A 13,208-nucleotide genomic window follows, 5' to 3' on the forward strand; every position below is an offset into this window, starting at 1 on the left:
ATGTTCTGATTTCAGATCAAGTAATTATGCTAAAACTACATAGTTTTCCTTAATGAACTACTGAAAGTGCACAAGTACATATATCACTCCTTTGCCAACACCCTGGTTTAAGACATCTTTATCGAGGAAAACAAGGATGAGGATCTCCCATGCCCCAAGAAATAGTGCTAATCGTCAGGCTACAAGATAGAGGAAAACAGTTCCAGACACCCTCTCACTTCATGCACACAACTAAGGGTTTGACTGCTGTGGAGACTTGAACCCCAGGGATCTCTCAAAGAAACAGTCAAAGAAGCAAGCTGTCTCAGTGTACCAAATTGAGGAGATTCAGGTTAGAAAATCCTGTAGGCTGGCTGTGGCAGAAATGTCGATTCAAATGCCTTCTGGTAAGGGAGAGGCTTGAACCTTATTTAGAAGTGTGCTGATTTATTAGAGTATAATGCAATGACTTCTGGCAGTCTAACCCTTCCCTTCACCTTCCTTACTAATAATCCAAATTGATGGGAAAGCCTGTGGATCAAACAAAAAGTTGAAAAGTTAGGTTTTGTTCACAAAAGCAGTAGAGGAAAAAAAACCACACTAACTCTTTTTTCCTCATTTCAGAAAGAACTTTGCTGTTGAACTGGAAAAGACCACTCTGACAATAATTCCTCCCCAGCACCAAGCCCTATACAACCACGGAATATTTGCTTTTAGAAGAAATCTGGAATCTTAACTTTTTTTTGAAAGCACACGGGTTTTTAGTCTGTGTGTGTTAGTTATAGAATTCAAAGAGATGCTTTGTCCAAAGTATAATAATCCTGTTACAAATGACAGATGTCAGACTTGATCAGCTCTGTGACAAGAGGTATGGTTCTACAGCTTCCTGAAGAAGCTTTAAGACATCAATTAGAAATCTTTTCAGACTTTTGAAAGGTTATATAAATAGAATTTAAAATTAAAAGCACAAAGCTAGACTTACAAGTGGAGTGAAAAAGGCATCCATGTTTCTCTCCCTATCAAGTGATGAATTATCTGTTTAACTTGAAGATAATAGTGAGATTTATGCAGATTTGACTAATGGGATGGACTCCATTCGACTGCTATTTTTTCTTCTTCATGATATCAATTTACTAAACCCTTTACACACCTAAATTCAAAGGTAAACTTGGTTTCCTTAAAGCATAGAATTCTTAAACTTTCTGAAGCTATCTTCTGTAGAAAGCAATATGCAGAATTGCTGATCTTTAATGGAAAAGAAGAAAGAAGATTATATCAGACTGACATACCTCCAAAAGTAACATTTCCTTCTTGCCAGAGAAATGACAAATGTGCATTGCAATTAGTGCAAAAATTAATACTATGTTTGCATTTGCCAGATGGGAAAACTACATTTTCAGTAATTGCTGTGCAAACATCAAGTGGAAAAGCTGTTGTTAGCTCAAAGTTGTAAAGAGTAGTATGCACATATTTTTTCCTCTCAAATGTTTAGTGACCACTTATCATAAAAAGCTGATCACAAGGCCCCTCTATGTCTTCCTACTACAAAGGAAACAGCATTGCAGAAGATCCTAGTGACCAATATATCAATGAAAATCAAATGATGATCTCAAAAATGTTAGCCAGGCTAACTTAATAAAATTTGAAGTCAGAATCCACAAGAAATGCATGATCCCATTTCTTTTCACTGTTCTACAGAAAAAGCCTAGCCAGCAAGCACAGCAGGGAGAGGATGCAAACCCAGCCAAAGCTCACTTAATTCATGAATGGAAAGATGAAATAGTTTGCCTGCACCACCAAGGGCTTGGATTCAGCATCCCATGTCCCAGATAGTAAAGAAGGAATCAAACATCTCTGAAGTGTAAAAGTTAGGCTTTCCTGTCTCTACACGTATGTGGCATTTCCACACACCACCCTCCCCATCATTTATTATCAATACTTCTGCCCTTGTTTCCAGACATACTCTCTCCGCTTACATTCTATTTCCAGTCTGCCCAAGGTTGGCAAGAAAATAATGAGTCCCAGTTCTGAAAATATTGAGAAAAAATATATTTAAATATAAGATCAGTGCATTTCCTCAGAAAGAGTCATAACATTCAACTTGAAATGCATTCAAGAAGCTTGAAGTACAGGTGTTACGAATGTTTTGGTCTGTTCTCTCACGTGCCTGGTGACAGGACAAGGGGGAATGGGCTAAAGTTGTGCCAGGGGAGGTATAGGTTGGATATTTGGAAGAACTTCTTTACCGAAAGGGTTGTTAGGCATTGGAATGGGCTGCCCAGGGAAGTGGTTGAGTCACCATCCCTGGAGGTCTTTAAAAGACGTTTAGATGTAGAGCTTAGTGATATGGTTTAGTGGAGGACTTGTTAGTGTTAGGTCAGAGGTTGGACTAGGTGATCTTGGAGGTCTCTTCCAACCTAGATGATTCTCTGACTCTGTAAATCTGGACACAAGATCTGAGTTTTACATTACAACAAATTTACATAGGACAAGAAGGGGAAAGAAAAAAATATCACCCTTTAACAAGAAAGCAAGAAGTTACACATAATATAAATGTGAAAAAGTAAGGAAAATGAAGGAAATAGATGCACACACCACAGTATCTTCAACTTCAGCTGTGCTATCTCACTAGTATGAACAAGCACAAGGTCATTAAAAAGCTGCAAAACAGATAGCAAGGGAACAAGAGGTACATTGTGTGGTATTCAACTCTGGAGTGGCAGGGGAATAGAGACAGCAGAGATGAAAATCATTTCTTGTAATCCAAAGAATGCAGCAAAATTCAAGGATCCCAGTGATAACATTGTGAAAGCAATCTCATTTTTTTCCCTGTACTGACTCCATCCAAAAGCATGAGAGACAGCATGAGAGGTGTATGCACAATATGTTGAAATGCACAAGAGAAGCGATGAAAATGAGATGTGACATTTCCTTTGAGATTATTTCTCACCTTAACAAGAACTGCCTGGAACATTAGAGAAGAAGCTCTCTCTGAACCAGAGCTCCTTTTAGACAGCACCTGGGAACTTGTCCCACCTATTCATTTCTTTCAGTAGATACTAGTAGCACAGATGGGAGCAGAGGAGGAAAAATTACCAGATATCAATGAAAGAGGTATTTTCTGATTCATGACTCAGGGCACTCAGATGAAAACAAAATTCCACCCTGATTACATGGCAGGAAGATGGATCTGGAGGGGACCACACCCAGGATTTTTGAGTCCAGCCAGCAGACGTATCTCTTAGCTCAGGAGAGTCAGACATCTGCTTCATGTGCTTCTGCACAATGCAAGCCACAAAACACTCAGCAGTTACTCACAGCTGGAGGATACAAGTGAAGTTTGAATTCTCATTCAAACACTAATGTTTTTATTGCTTATTAAGCACAAGAAAGAGCCTTCTTACATGATGTACATGAAGAAAAAGTGAGAACGGTAATGTCCCTTTGGAGGAACATCGAGCAAGGACTCTGCAGCCCTGACTGACGCTATTGTGGCAACAACAGACCTTGACCCAGCAAGCTAGAATACAACTACTGTATTGGAAATTAAAAGTTTCTAACCAGTAAAAATAAGGGGAACAAGAAGTCATGGTAAATGCCTAGAGAAGAACAAAAGGCTGCAAGAATGCTTTACAGTTCTCCTCCATTGGCTTCCAGCTGGTCCCAGCTCCAGGACTTTCAAGTGTGACTTGTATTTATTAGCCTCAACTGGATTTATCTTCTGTTATTCAGCCTCCATGGCTTTGTGGCAAGGAATTACACAGAGCTACCTGCTTTGTGTTTGTTCTTAGCTAGGTTCTTATTAGCTGCTTTGTAGGATGACCACTGGTTCTTGTGCTGCAAGAGTGAATAAAGTAAGTCCCATTTGCCTTAGTCTCATTCACAACTTGTAGGCTTCCTTCCTATTCCCCTGCATTAAGCTGTCTTTCTTTTGGACTGAAAAATCCTAGCTTACTAAAATTGCTCACGTCTTTCATCATTTTTGCCATTCTCCTCTAAACATTATCCAATTCTTCTATGTTCTGAAGTGAGGGAACCAGACTGCAGACTATCCAAATTGTGTGAAATACAGAATTTTATAAGGGTATAATGTTACTTTTTGATTTTTTAATGTTACATATTAATGTAACTCTTAATGTTACATTTGATTTTTTTTTTACACTGAAAAAAGTGTGGTTTTTTTTAAAAGTACAAAAATCTATTTGACTCCATGGTTTCAGCAGAGAAGTGTTTTAATAAACCACATACTAGCAACTGTCCCTTTGTATGAAGTCACAAAAATACTATACTAGTGATCCTTATAAAGAAAAAAATGATTTATTCAAAATAAGTGAAGGTACATAATTAAGCCTCCCCTCGTGAAGATGGGCAAGCACCATCTTGATGAATATTTTGCAGGTACATACCTCCTGTTCTGGTCAATAAAATCATTTAAAAGAGCATAGCTTGCACAGCTCATTTCAAAGTGACAAATAAAGGAGTGACACTAGCCATTTGGCATCTAGCCACAGACTTGCCCCACTGAAAGGAATTTATTCAATAATACAACAAATGCAGAGATATATTTAACTCTGTTCCGTTCACAGACTGCAGAACACATTACAAGAATGCATTTTCCCTGCTTGCTTCACCAACTTAATTACACCATAGAACAGAGGACTAGAAACTAAAAGCAGTATGAAAAATAATACCAATGCATTCTGAAAGGCATGCTCCAGAACACAACCTTTTTGAGAAAGCAAACATTTCACAGAACAGGAGCTGAGAGCTTGCTCAGATTTCTAACCTTAGGAAGAAAGTGGGAAGTGATGTCTGTATACACATGCACTTAGGAAATTCTTTAAACTCTAGGGTTCTTGGTATGCTTTATGTACAAGCACTTTCAAGAGGGAGGAGTAAAACTCGTGTCTGAAATTTGTCACAACTTTTTACCTGCAGATGAAGATAGATGGGAATGTCTGATTATGCAGCGGGCTTAGTGCAGTCGGCTACTCCAGGCATAAGTGCCAAATCTACTGACGAGGCCAGTTGCTGGGGGAAAAGAAAAAAGAAACATTGTCATAAATTAGAAAAACTATCTTGAGAGTGAAATCATATTTCCCCCCCTTTTCCCTCCTCTTCCCTTTAATGCTTTGGAAAACCAGCACTCACCTAGCACCTGTAGACATACAAGAAATAGGTGTGAAACATATATAGGAACATAATAGCCACCTACATGCAAGCAGAATTTCATTTTTCAAATAGTTTAAAAGAAATGCAGAATACTGCACTTAATTTGCTATATCTTATACCAGGTGACATCTTCCTGCTATAAATAACTAAATGTGGTAAACAGCATTTCATGAGCTTTCCAGAACATTATGAAATACTAAGCACTGCACTAGGTAGTCACGAGCATCTGCCACTGCTAAATTGTAAATTTAGGAGATTGTGAAATAATCTTCTTTTCTAATTTGCTTTTTAAGGGAAATAATTCTCAAATTGGAGGTCTTCCAGATGCTAAAACCTCCAAGTGCTCTAGATCTGCATACCCTGACTCCCTTGTAGTAGTAAATCACAGCCAATGCATACATAAAGAGTCAAACTAGGCAAAGGGTAACAAATCCCAAACAGCTGACTAAGACTAATATTAATCAGCTTGGAAGGGATGCTTACTACAATGATGCTTAATAGCATCATTGTGGCAGACCTACAAACATTGCCTAATACTATGTCATAGCAAGGAGAACATGTGAGAAGTGTTTATTTTTAAACCTTTGTCAAAGGCTTTCTGAATAATACTTCAACTGAATGTATCTGTTATGCTGAACACCAAATGAGAGCTTCACTTTGACAGCAGTGTAAAAGAACAGCTCTAAAGCAGTAAAACTTTCCTCTAGTCTTCTAGTCTCTCCTCTTCTGCTGGCATCACTGAATTTTGTCAAGGCAAACTGTTTTCTCCCTAATACCTGCCAGGGCTATACGTTAAGATTCAATAAGCAGCAACTCCAGCGTAAGCACGTTTTCTGGCCACTTATGACAAGAAAAATCTCAAAGATCTAGAAAGGAAGGACTGGCATGTTGTAAAATGCTAGACCACAATCGTTATGCACTGAAGCCTTATGAGAGTAGCTACTTTTAACATTATGGCCAAAAATTTCAGAATAGGATGTTCAGGATCTCCAGAGACTTAAGCCACGTATACAGTTATTTTCGCCACCACAGCCTGAACACTTATCTTTCAGTCACAAAGCAATACTCATTAAATTCTGAATGGTCACATATGTTTTTGTCAAGTGATGTTTTGGCTTTCCAGGCTGTGGATTCACTAACAATTATTAATGGTTCATATAGGTTTTTTTTACTTCTTACTCAGCAGCTGTACTTTCACACACGGAAGAGCATGTTAAACATCCTTAACATAGTTGCTAGCAGTTACATTATGGAATATTACTTTGGATTCTCTATTCAGATTTATTCACCAAGTAGTCAAAACGAGAGTCAAACAGTCACAGGTAATACTGGACATTCATCTCACCCATAACATCAGGTTAAATCATTACCGTTTGAGCCTCAGTTACTTATCAAACTCCACACACACGTTGGATTAGGAAAATAAACCCAGCTGTAAGACACAGACTGCTACTCAGCAAATCCAGAGACATACGCTTGAATTTTGCTGGTGGAAGAGTAGAAAGGATAGAAAGGAGTGGGAAGGAAAGAAATAGCAACGCATCCCAAAAAGAGACCTCAGCTTCAAGATGATAAAGTTATCTTCATCAATCTCAAACTGATCAACTGCCAAGATACCAGAAGAACAAATTTTGTTCCTTGCAAAGTACTCCAGCACACTTAACATAAAAGGAAAAGGACAGTGAATTTTTACCCTGAGAGTCGAGTTGCAGTGATACAGATCCAGCAGCAGGGTCCAATACTTCCACTCAGGATGTACTATCTTTAGCTCCACTGAAGCACTAAAGCTCTTCTTAGACCACTTTACAAACCGAGTGGGAAGGAGTAAGAATAAGAGCCACATTCTGTCCTTAGAGACCCCTATTAAATCAGATTCTCAACATCAGCCACTTCCTCTTTGTTTTCCTCAAGCCATATGGCTTCCTGACAAAATCTGTACAAACAATAAATCCATTAATCAAGCTACTGTTGGAGGAAAAGACTTTCTTCCCTTCATCAATCCAGACATTTTAGGAGAGACGTTTTATGTATTTTGGTTAGAAAAAAAGGGGGTCTATTGAAGTTCCAAGAAAAGTACTAGAGTTTTCTTTGTTTTCACACTGCAGCCTTGTAGATTGGAGCCTTAACTCCAGTTCTTACTTGTAGGAGATCCTGATTCATTAAAAATGCAGAAAAACACAGAAAGAGAGAGATGTCAGTCACACCAACATGAAAAGGGTCCAGCCTCATTGATTCTAATAGCAGGGATCCAATATAAATTGCTGCCAGGGCTCCCTAGCATACTGGGTCAGGAATCAATTTATTTAAAGTCAACATAAACAGGTATGATGAGAGGCATTAAAAGTCTTTTTTATTCCTACAAGGTACTAAGGAGATGCATGCATGCAAATACCAGTAGACCAACAAGCAGTTGACAGGAGTATCTTTTGATAAGAGATGCCACAGTTTAGGACTTCACAAGAGGCCAGATTTCTTAGCAATGTGAACCATGATGACCAATTTCAACAGGCTGTTGGGTGTCTCTAAGTTGGTAAAATCACGTGGGTGACCACGTTATTCTCAGATCAGGAGGAAATAGACACTGCATATGCAAGGAACTCAGTGGTAGGAAGGAAGCATAAAAAGAGTAAGATTTCTAGCTCTTGTAGGAGGGGAGAAGAGAGATTTAAAAAAAACTAAGGAGGCTCTTTGCTTCACCATACTGAAGCAAGTTCAGACTTGAGACTCTGCTCAGGTTTGAGGATGAGGAGTATGCCAGCCTCAAGCTGCTGCAGGGTGAAATTCTGTTCATAAATACATACATACACTGTTGGGCGGGTACGTAAGGTAAAAATATGGTAAAACATTCCCTTTCTACCTCTCAATCAATAAGCTCAAAGAAGATAAGAGGCTGAGAATTCAAAAGCACAGAAAAGATGATAGAGGAAACAAAGACCTAATTTTCTTTGCTTGCAATGGTTTTTAAACAGACCATTTTTTGTATTCTCAGATGTCACTGAGACACACATGGAGTCTGTTACCCCTGTCTACCCAAAGCAACTATTTGCATCACACCTTGCAGCCTACCCAGCAGAGGGAAAGAGGTTTTGTAGTGATGATGGAAGAAGTGAGAACAAAACAACAATTAATTCATCAACTGAATATATGACTGCATTACCAAAAAAGTGGCACATGCAAACTGAAGAAAGGTTGACATGTTGGTCGCCTCTTCAGAGAACATGAAATTGTAGAATGCCTGTTCTGAGGATCTGTTTCCCACTGAAGTTTTTCCAAAACTTCCTGGACTAAACTTTTATTACACAGCAGTCTGCAGTGTGGAAAGAGGATTGCTAAGAAAAATAAATTACTTTCAAATTCAGGTGATCTCTTTCAGTCACACATTTCTAAAGCAACCATGAAACATCCACTCATGTGAAAGGAAAATAGAATTGGCAGATAACAATCCTTTCTGACCTTAAAACATTTTTCTTTTACTCCCAACACGTGTTCTATAGTTTCAGTCATTGTTCAGTAAACTATGTCCCAATTCATGTGAACCCAAGTAATCCCATTGAAAGGAAGTTCAGGAGAAACAAGAAGCAGTTTATGACAGTGAAAGAAACCTTATGGAGAAATGACATTAAAAAAGGAACCAAGCTGGCTTTTCAAAAGTCTTTTTTGTTTAAATACAGGAAAGCAGCACCCTTGACTACAACAGGAAATCTTTAAAACGAACGTCTTTTCTGTCTTTGTTGAAACTGAGTAGCAATTAGCCCTAGAGGAAAAATATATGGAAATAGGAATCTCAAACCTGAGTCGTTACTGGCAAGCAGACATCTGTAGTTTTAACAAGGTCAGAACATTCTGGTCAGTTCTAAGGGTGATTGGAGAATCATGATATTAATTTATGTTTCTATCAAGGTAATGACAATTCTGAAAGACCACTGACATTGCATGGAACCTACAACTATAAATTATTAGCCTGAAGGTCACAATCTAAGAAGATACACCACCATATAGAAGTATAGCTGGATTGTTAAATGCCTTGAAGTAGTGGTGAAAGGTACATTTATTTTCCAGAGAGCACTGAGGAAGACAGGGTGCTGCAAGCTAGGGAAGCCTTGCACCACATCTGCGTCATATGGTCTCAATTATCTTCTCAGCACTGTTAATCAAAACTTATCCTTCAGCAGCTATATAATGACCTATGTAAAAACTAAACCTGGGATTGCTGTTTGGCTCCTAGCAAGAAAAAAAACTACCCTGCCACAATCAGATAGCACAGCAGCATCTTCCCTTGAAGTCTCACTAAAAGCATGTGGTATGAAGGTCTACAGATGCAAGATTATGTCTTCATAACAAATGTCAAAACGGAATAAATGAAAGGCTGAAAGTTTAGGGGTATACCAGTAGAGGAAAAGGTAATTCTGCCTCCTGCTAGCTCGCTATTCTATCATGTCTTACTGTATCAATAAATAGCATACGCTTCTGAAGTAACAACACCTATATGAACCTATTTTGGCTACTGCTCTTTCCTATTGGAAGAAGGCAGATCCAAACTAGAAGCAAGGCACGTTACATGAATATAAGCAACATCAACCTATTGAAGTCTTTACTGCACTTAGACCGTGAAAGGTTGCAGGTCACAGCAGAAGTCACACAACTTTATTCCTGCCTCTGCCCCAGAGGGGCCTAATGCCTCAGACTGAACTGACAGAGGACTCAACCAGCCCTTGACTCCACATCATTCAGTCCCATGCCTGCTTGTGTCTAACTTGCCTACGGCACTCATCTCACAAATCCTGCTCACATTACCGCTAGCCTGTGGTCACATCCGAGTGAGCAGCCCATCTGGGATTCCCAAGTAGCTGTGGTTGTTGTTGCAATAAATAAATCAGTAAATCCTGTGTTAACAGGAGCAACATTATTAACTTCCCTTTCTACATTAGTCAAAAAAGAAATCACCTTTGTTACTACTAGTTTGCTCAGGAAAAGAAAAAATGGATGATAACCTCTTTATATCCAATTGTAAATTACTCCCTCTTCACAAATTTTGCATCCTAGTACTTTATGCTCTACTGAAATGCTGAAAAGTGTTATGAAAGTGTGCTGGTCTATAAACCAAAGAGTGAAATAAAAATAAGCAGATAGCTTTTTAAATCAATTTTTACCACGACCTTAAGAGTTCTGCTTGTCAGTTTTCTCCTTGTATGTGAAGGGCATTTGCTTTCCATACTTCTCCAGAAGCAACAAGCTTGAATTCGTTTAACACAAATTTAAACTTTCAGAGAACCAGTTGTTGAGAAAAGGGTAAAAAAATCCACCTCATGTGATTTATTTTTTGTTTTTTAAAAAAATACTTCCAAGAGAACTCACAATACATAAACTAGGATGACATTGTCATATAAAAGAGAGCACGTATAGGTGGGGGACACTCTTCTCTTGCTCCCAACTAGTAGCATTGTACTTGAAAACACCCAGCATTAAAGCTCACTGAAACAATTAACCAAAGATTAAAAGGGCATGCTGATATAACAGAGAGCCACCAAAACACATACACAGCCTCTGCATGTACTACTTCATGACTCCCTGATCTCCTCATGCATTCTGTGCAACTCAGTTTGGAAGAATACCAGAGCAACAGCAGAAATTAGTAATTCTTTTACTTGCCATGATGAGATTCTTTTTTTTTTCTTAAGACAGCATGTATTGCAATTGTATCACATTACACTTACTGATAGGAGACATGCTTTTGATTATTTCCTGCTGGAGTTTCAGAAGTGTGAAGGTTGCTGCAGACTGCTGATCAGACACCTCTGCTAGAAAACACTGCCCAACTACACCACTCAAGGTAGACACATCCAGCCTCACTTGACCAGGCAACTGTCCAACACAACCAGTAGAGAAGGTGTTAAGTCACAGAGGAAAACTTACTTTGTTGTTGAAAATTATTTTGCCTAGTCTTGCAGCTCATGATCAGGCAAAGTCTGCTCTGCAGATTTAGAATACAAGAAGTTCCAACTCCTTGTGTGCCTGTCTTTCCTTTTGAAACAAAACTGTACGAGTTAACCCTTGACTATTAATACTTTAAACAGCATCACAAAAACTTGCCATGCCTATGTATGACTAAATATTTTGCACCGATTCTCAGAAAAGCATATATAAGAAAGCTTACTTACAAAAAAAAAATAGGCTAAGGCAATACAACTGTGATATTTAACAGAAATTGGGATTGGGTCTGTTTTCACATGCACTGAGTTGTTTAAATTGCAGGTTACTATAAAGTGTGTCAAGTAAGATCATTTGCTATTGATCCTAACAGTTAGAACGAGTGGAAGACATTTTAGAAGAACAGTACAAGTAAAAACATGCATGTCAGTAAGATACCACCACATGGATGTTAGGAAGAGGTTGTTCACCAAGAGGGTGGTCGAGCACTGGAACAGGCTCACAGGGCACTGGTCATGGCCCTGACCCTGCTGGAGTTCTGAAAGCGTTGTCCAAATGCTTCTTGACAGAGGGTCTGGTTTTGGGTGGTCTGGTATGGAGCTAGGAGTTGTACTCCATGATCCTTGTGGGTCCCTCACAACTTGGGATAGTCTGTTCTTAACCATGCAAATCTCTGAAAAACTGGACAAGTCATACAAGTGTATCAGTATTTAGGAGAAGTAAAAATGGTAGCAAAGTGTAGCACTTGCTTTAATTTCTTTCCTTAAAGGTAAATCTGGTTGACAGTAACTGGACAAAAAATGGAATGGGATTCCATTTGACTTGTGTAAGCGTAGCAAAGGACATACGTACATGTAACAGTAGCGAAAGAATAAAAACAGATTTCTCTTCCTTTGCCACTGAGCATACATCCCAGCCAGGATTAACAACTGAACAGTGGCAAAGCAGTAGTTTAACATACAGCCTGTGATCACATATATAAAGGCAGAATCCAACATTTCCTTGAGTTCTCTCAAACAGCAGATATTATAATTCTTGAGGAAATTATTCTTCACTTTCCAGGTACAGACAGACAGCAATTTCTATTTGCACATCATAGCAATTTGTAATCAATTCTGGAGAGCCTGTTTTCTGGAGAGGCTATTTTATTAAAAAAGACTGCTGTCATCTTTGCAAACTAAGGATGTTCTTCTCTCCTTTCATAGGTTGCTTACACAGCATCATTTTGCATGATGATTTGACCTGTTTTTATAAGATCATTGAAGTAAGATCATCCCAGAATCCACATCAGGAACAGAAAAAGAATGAAGAGACCACATTTAGTTACCACAAGTTGTTTGTAAATTTAAATTGTTTTGGTTTAGAATTAACCAAAAACAATCAAAGAAATCCAGTTTCACATTAGTTCTGTCTTAGCAGGAGCATTACATGTCACTCTGCGCTTCCAACTAACCTTTTTGATACAAAAAAGGTTGTCATCCAAAACAGTGATTCCCCAGAGGGCTTAAGGGTTAACTTAACTTCCAAATGTAGTTATAACCCACTCTTAACAACTCTCAGATTCCATCCTTCCTATAATTGCACAGGAAAAAGCAAAGCACAGAAGTAAAGCTACTGCTAAGTTGCAGCAAAACTGGCAGCAGATACAGAAACCTTTCTCCTTTCCTAAAGGCCTGCAGAGGTTTATTTTGTGATTTCCATCGGGCATACGGTGCACTGCAGTCTTCGCATTTGATTCAAATGTACATAGTTCCATTAGCACTCTGTGCAGAAGCCAGCTCTGCACTCAAAAATTGTAACATTCTCCTACCTCTTCCATTTCTTCCTGTCCCACATGGCTGCCCTCAATTTACAGTGAGTTGGATCAGGAATCAAATCCAGACTTTGGCTTTTCAAAACCTAACTAATAATCCAGCAAAACACATACGCCAGTGAAACAACAGTGCAAGCTATTTCATACAGCTCACCCCTGCTAAGCTGATAAAGGGCCAGTGAATACCTCCGTGCACACCTACAAAGAAAGGACTACACTCAGACCAAAAAAAATCCAGTCTTGTAAGACATCAGATCTTGCTATCTCTAGGTTCTGTCTTTTGCAGATAAGGTGAAGTTATATTACTGAAGGGGCA

At 38.8% G+C, this 13,208-nt stretch overlaps 1 protein-coding gene across 6 annotated transcripts in view; it reads right to left on the reverse strand.

The window, feature by feature from the left end:
- RASSF8 (Ras association domain family member 8) overlaps window positions 1–13,208 on the reverse strand; it is an 87,614-nt gene that overhangs the window by 38,349 nt on the left and 36,057 nt on the right. For 4 of the 6 annotated variants that reach the window (XM_080575238.1, XM_080575237.1, XM_080575239.1 and 1 more), the window contains one exon: window positions 4,912–5,010. The gene's annotated coding sequence lies outside the window, so the exon portion shown is untranslated. Of the gene's footprint in view, window positions 1–4,911; window positions 5,011–10,865; window positions 11,761–13,208 lie in introns of all 6 variants that reach the window. The other 2 variants (XM_080575241.1, XM_080575240.1) reach the window with 1 other exon arrangement.

The sequence above is a fragment of the Anser brachyrhynchus genome (assembly GCF_964034855.1).
Source record: "Anser brachyrhynchus genome assembly, chromosome: 1".
Lineage (NCBI taxonomy): Eukaryota > Metazoa > Chordata > Aves > Anseriformes > Anatidae > Anser > Anser brachyrhynchus.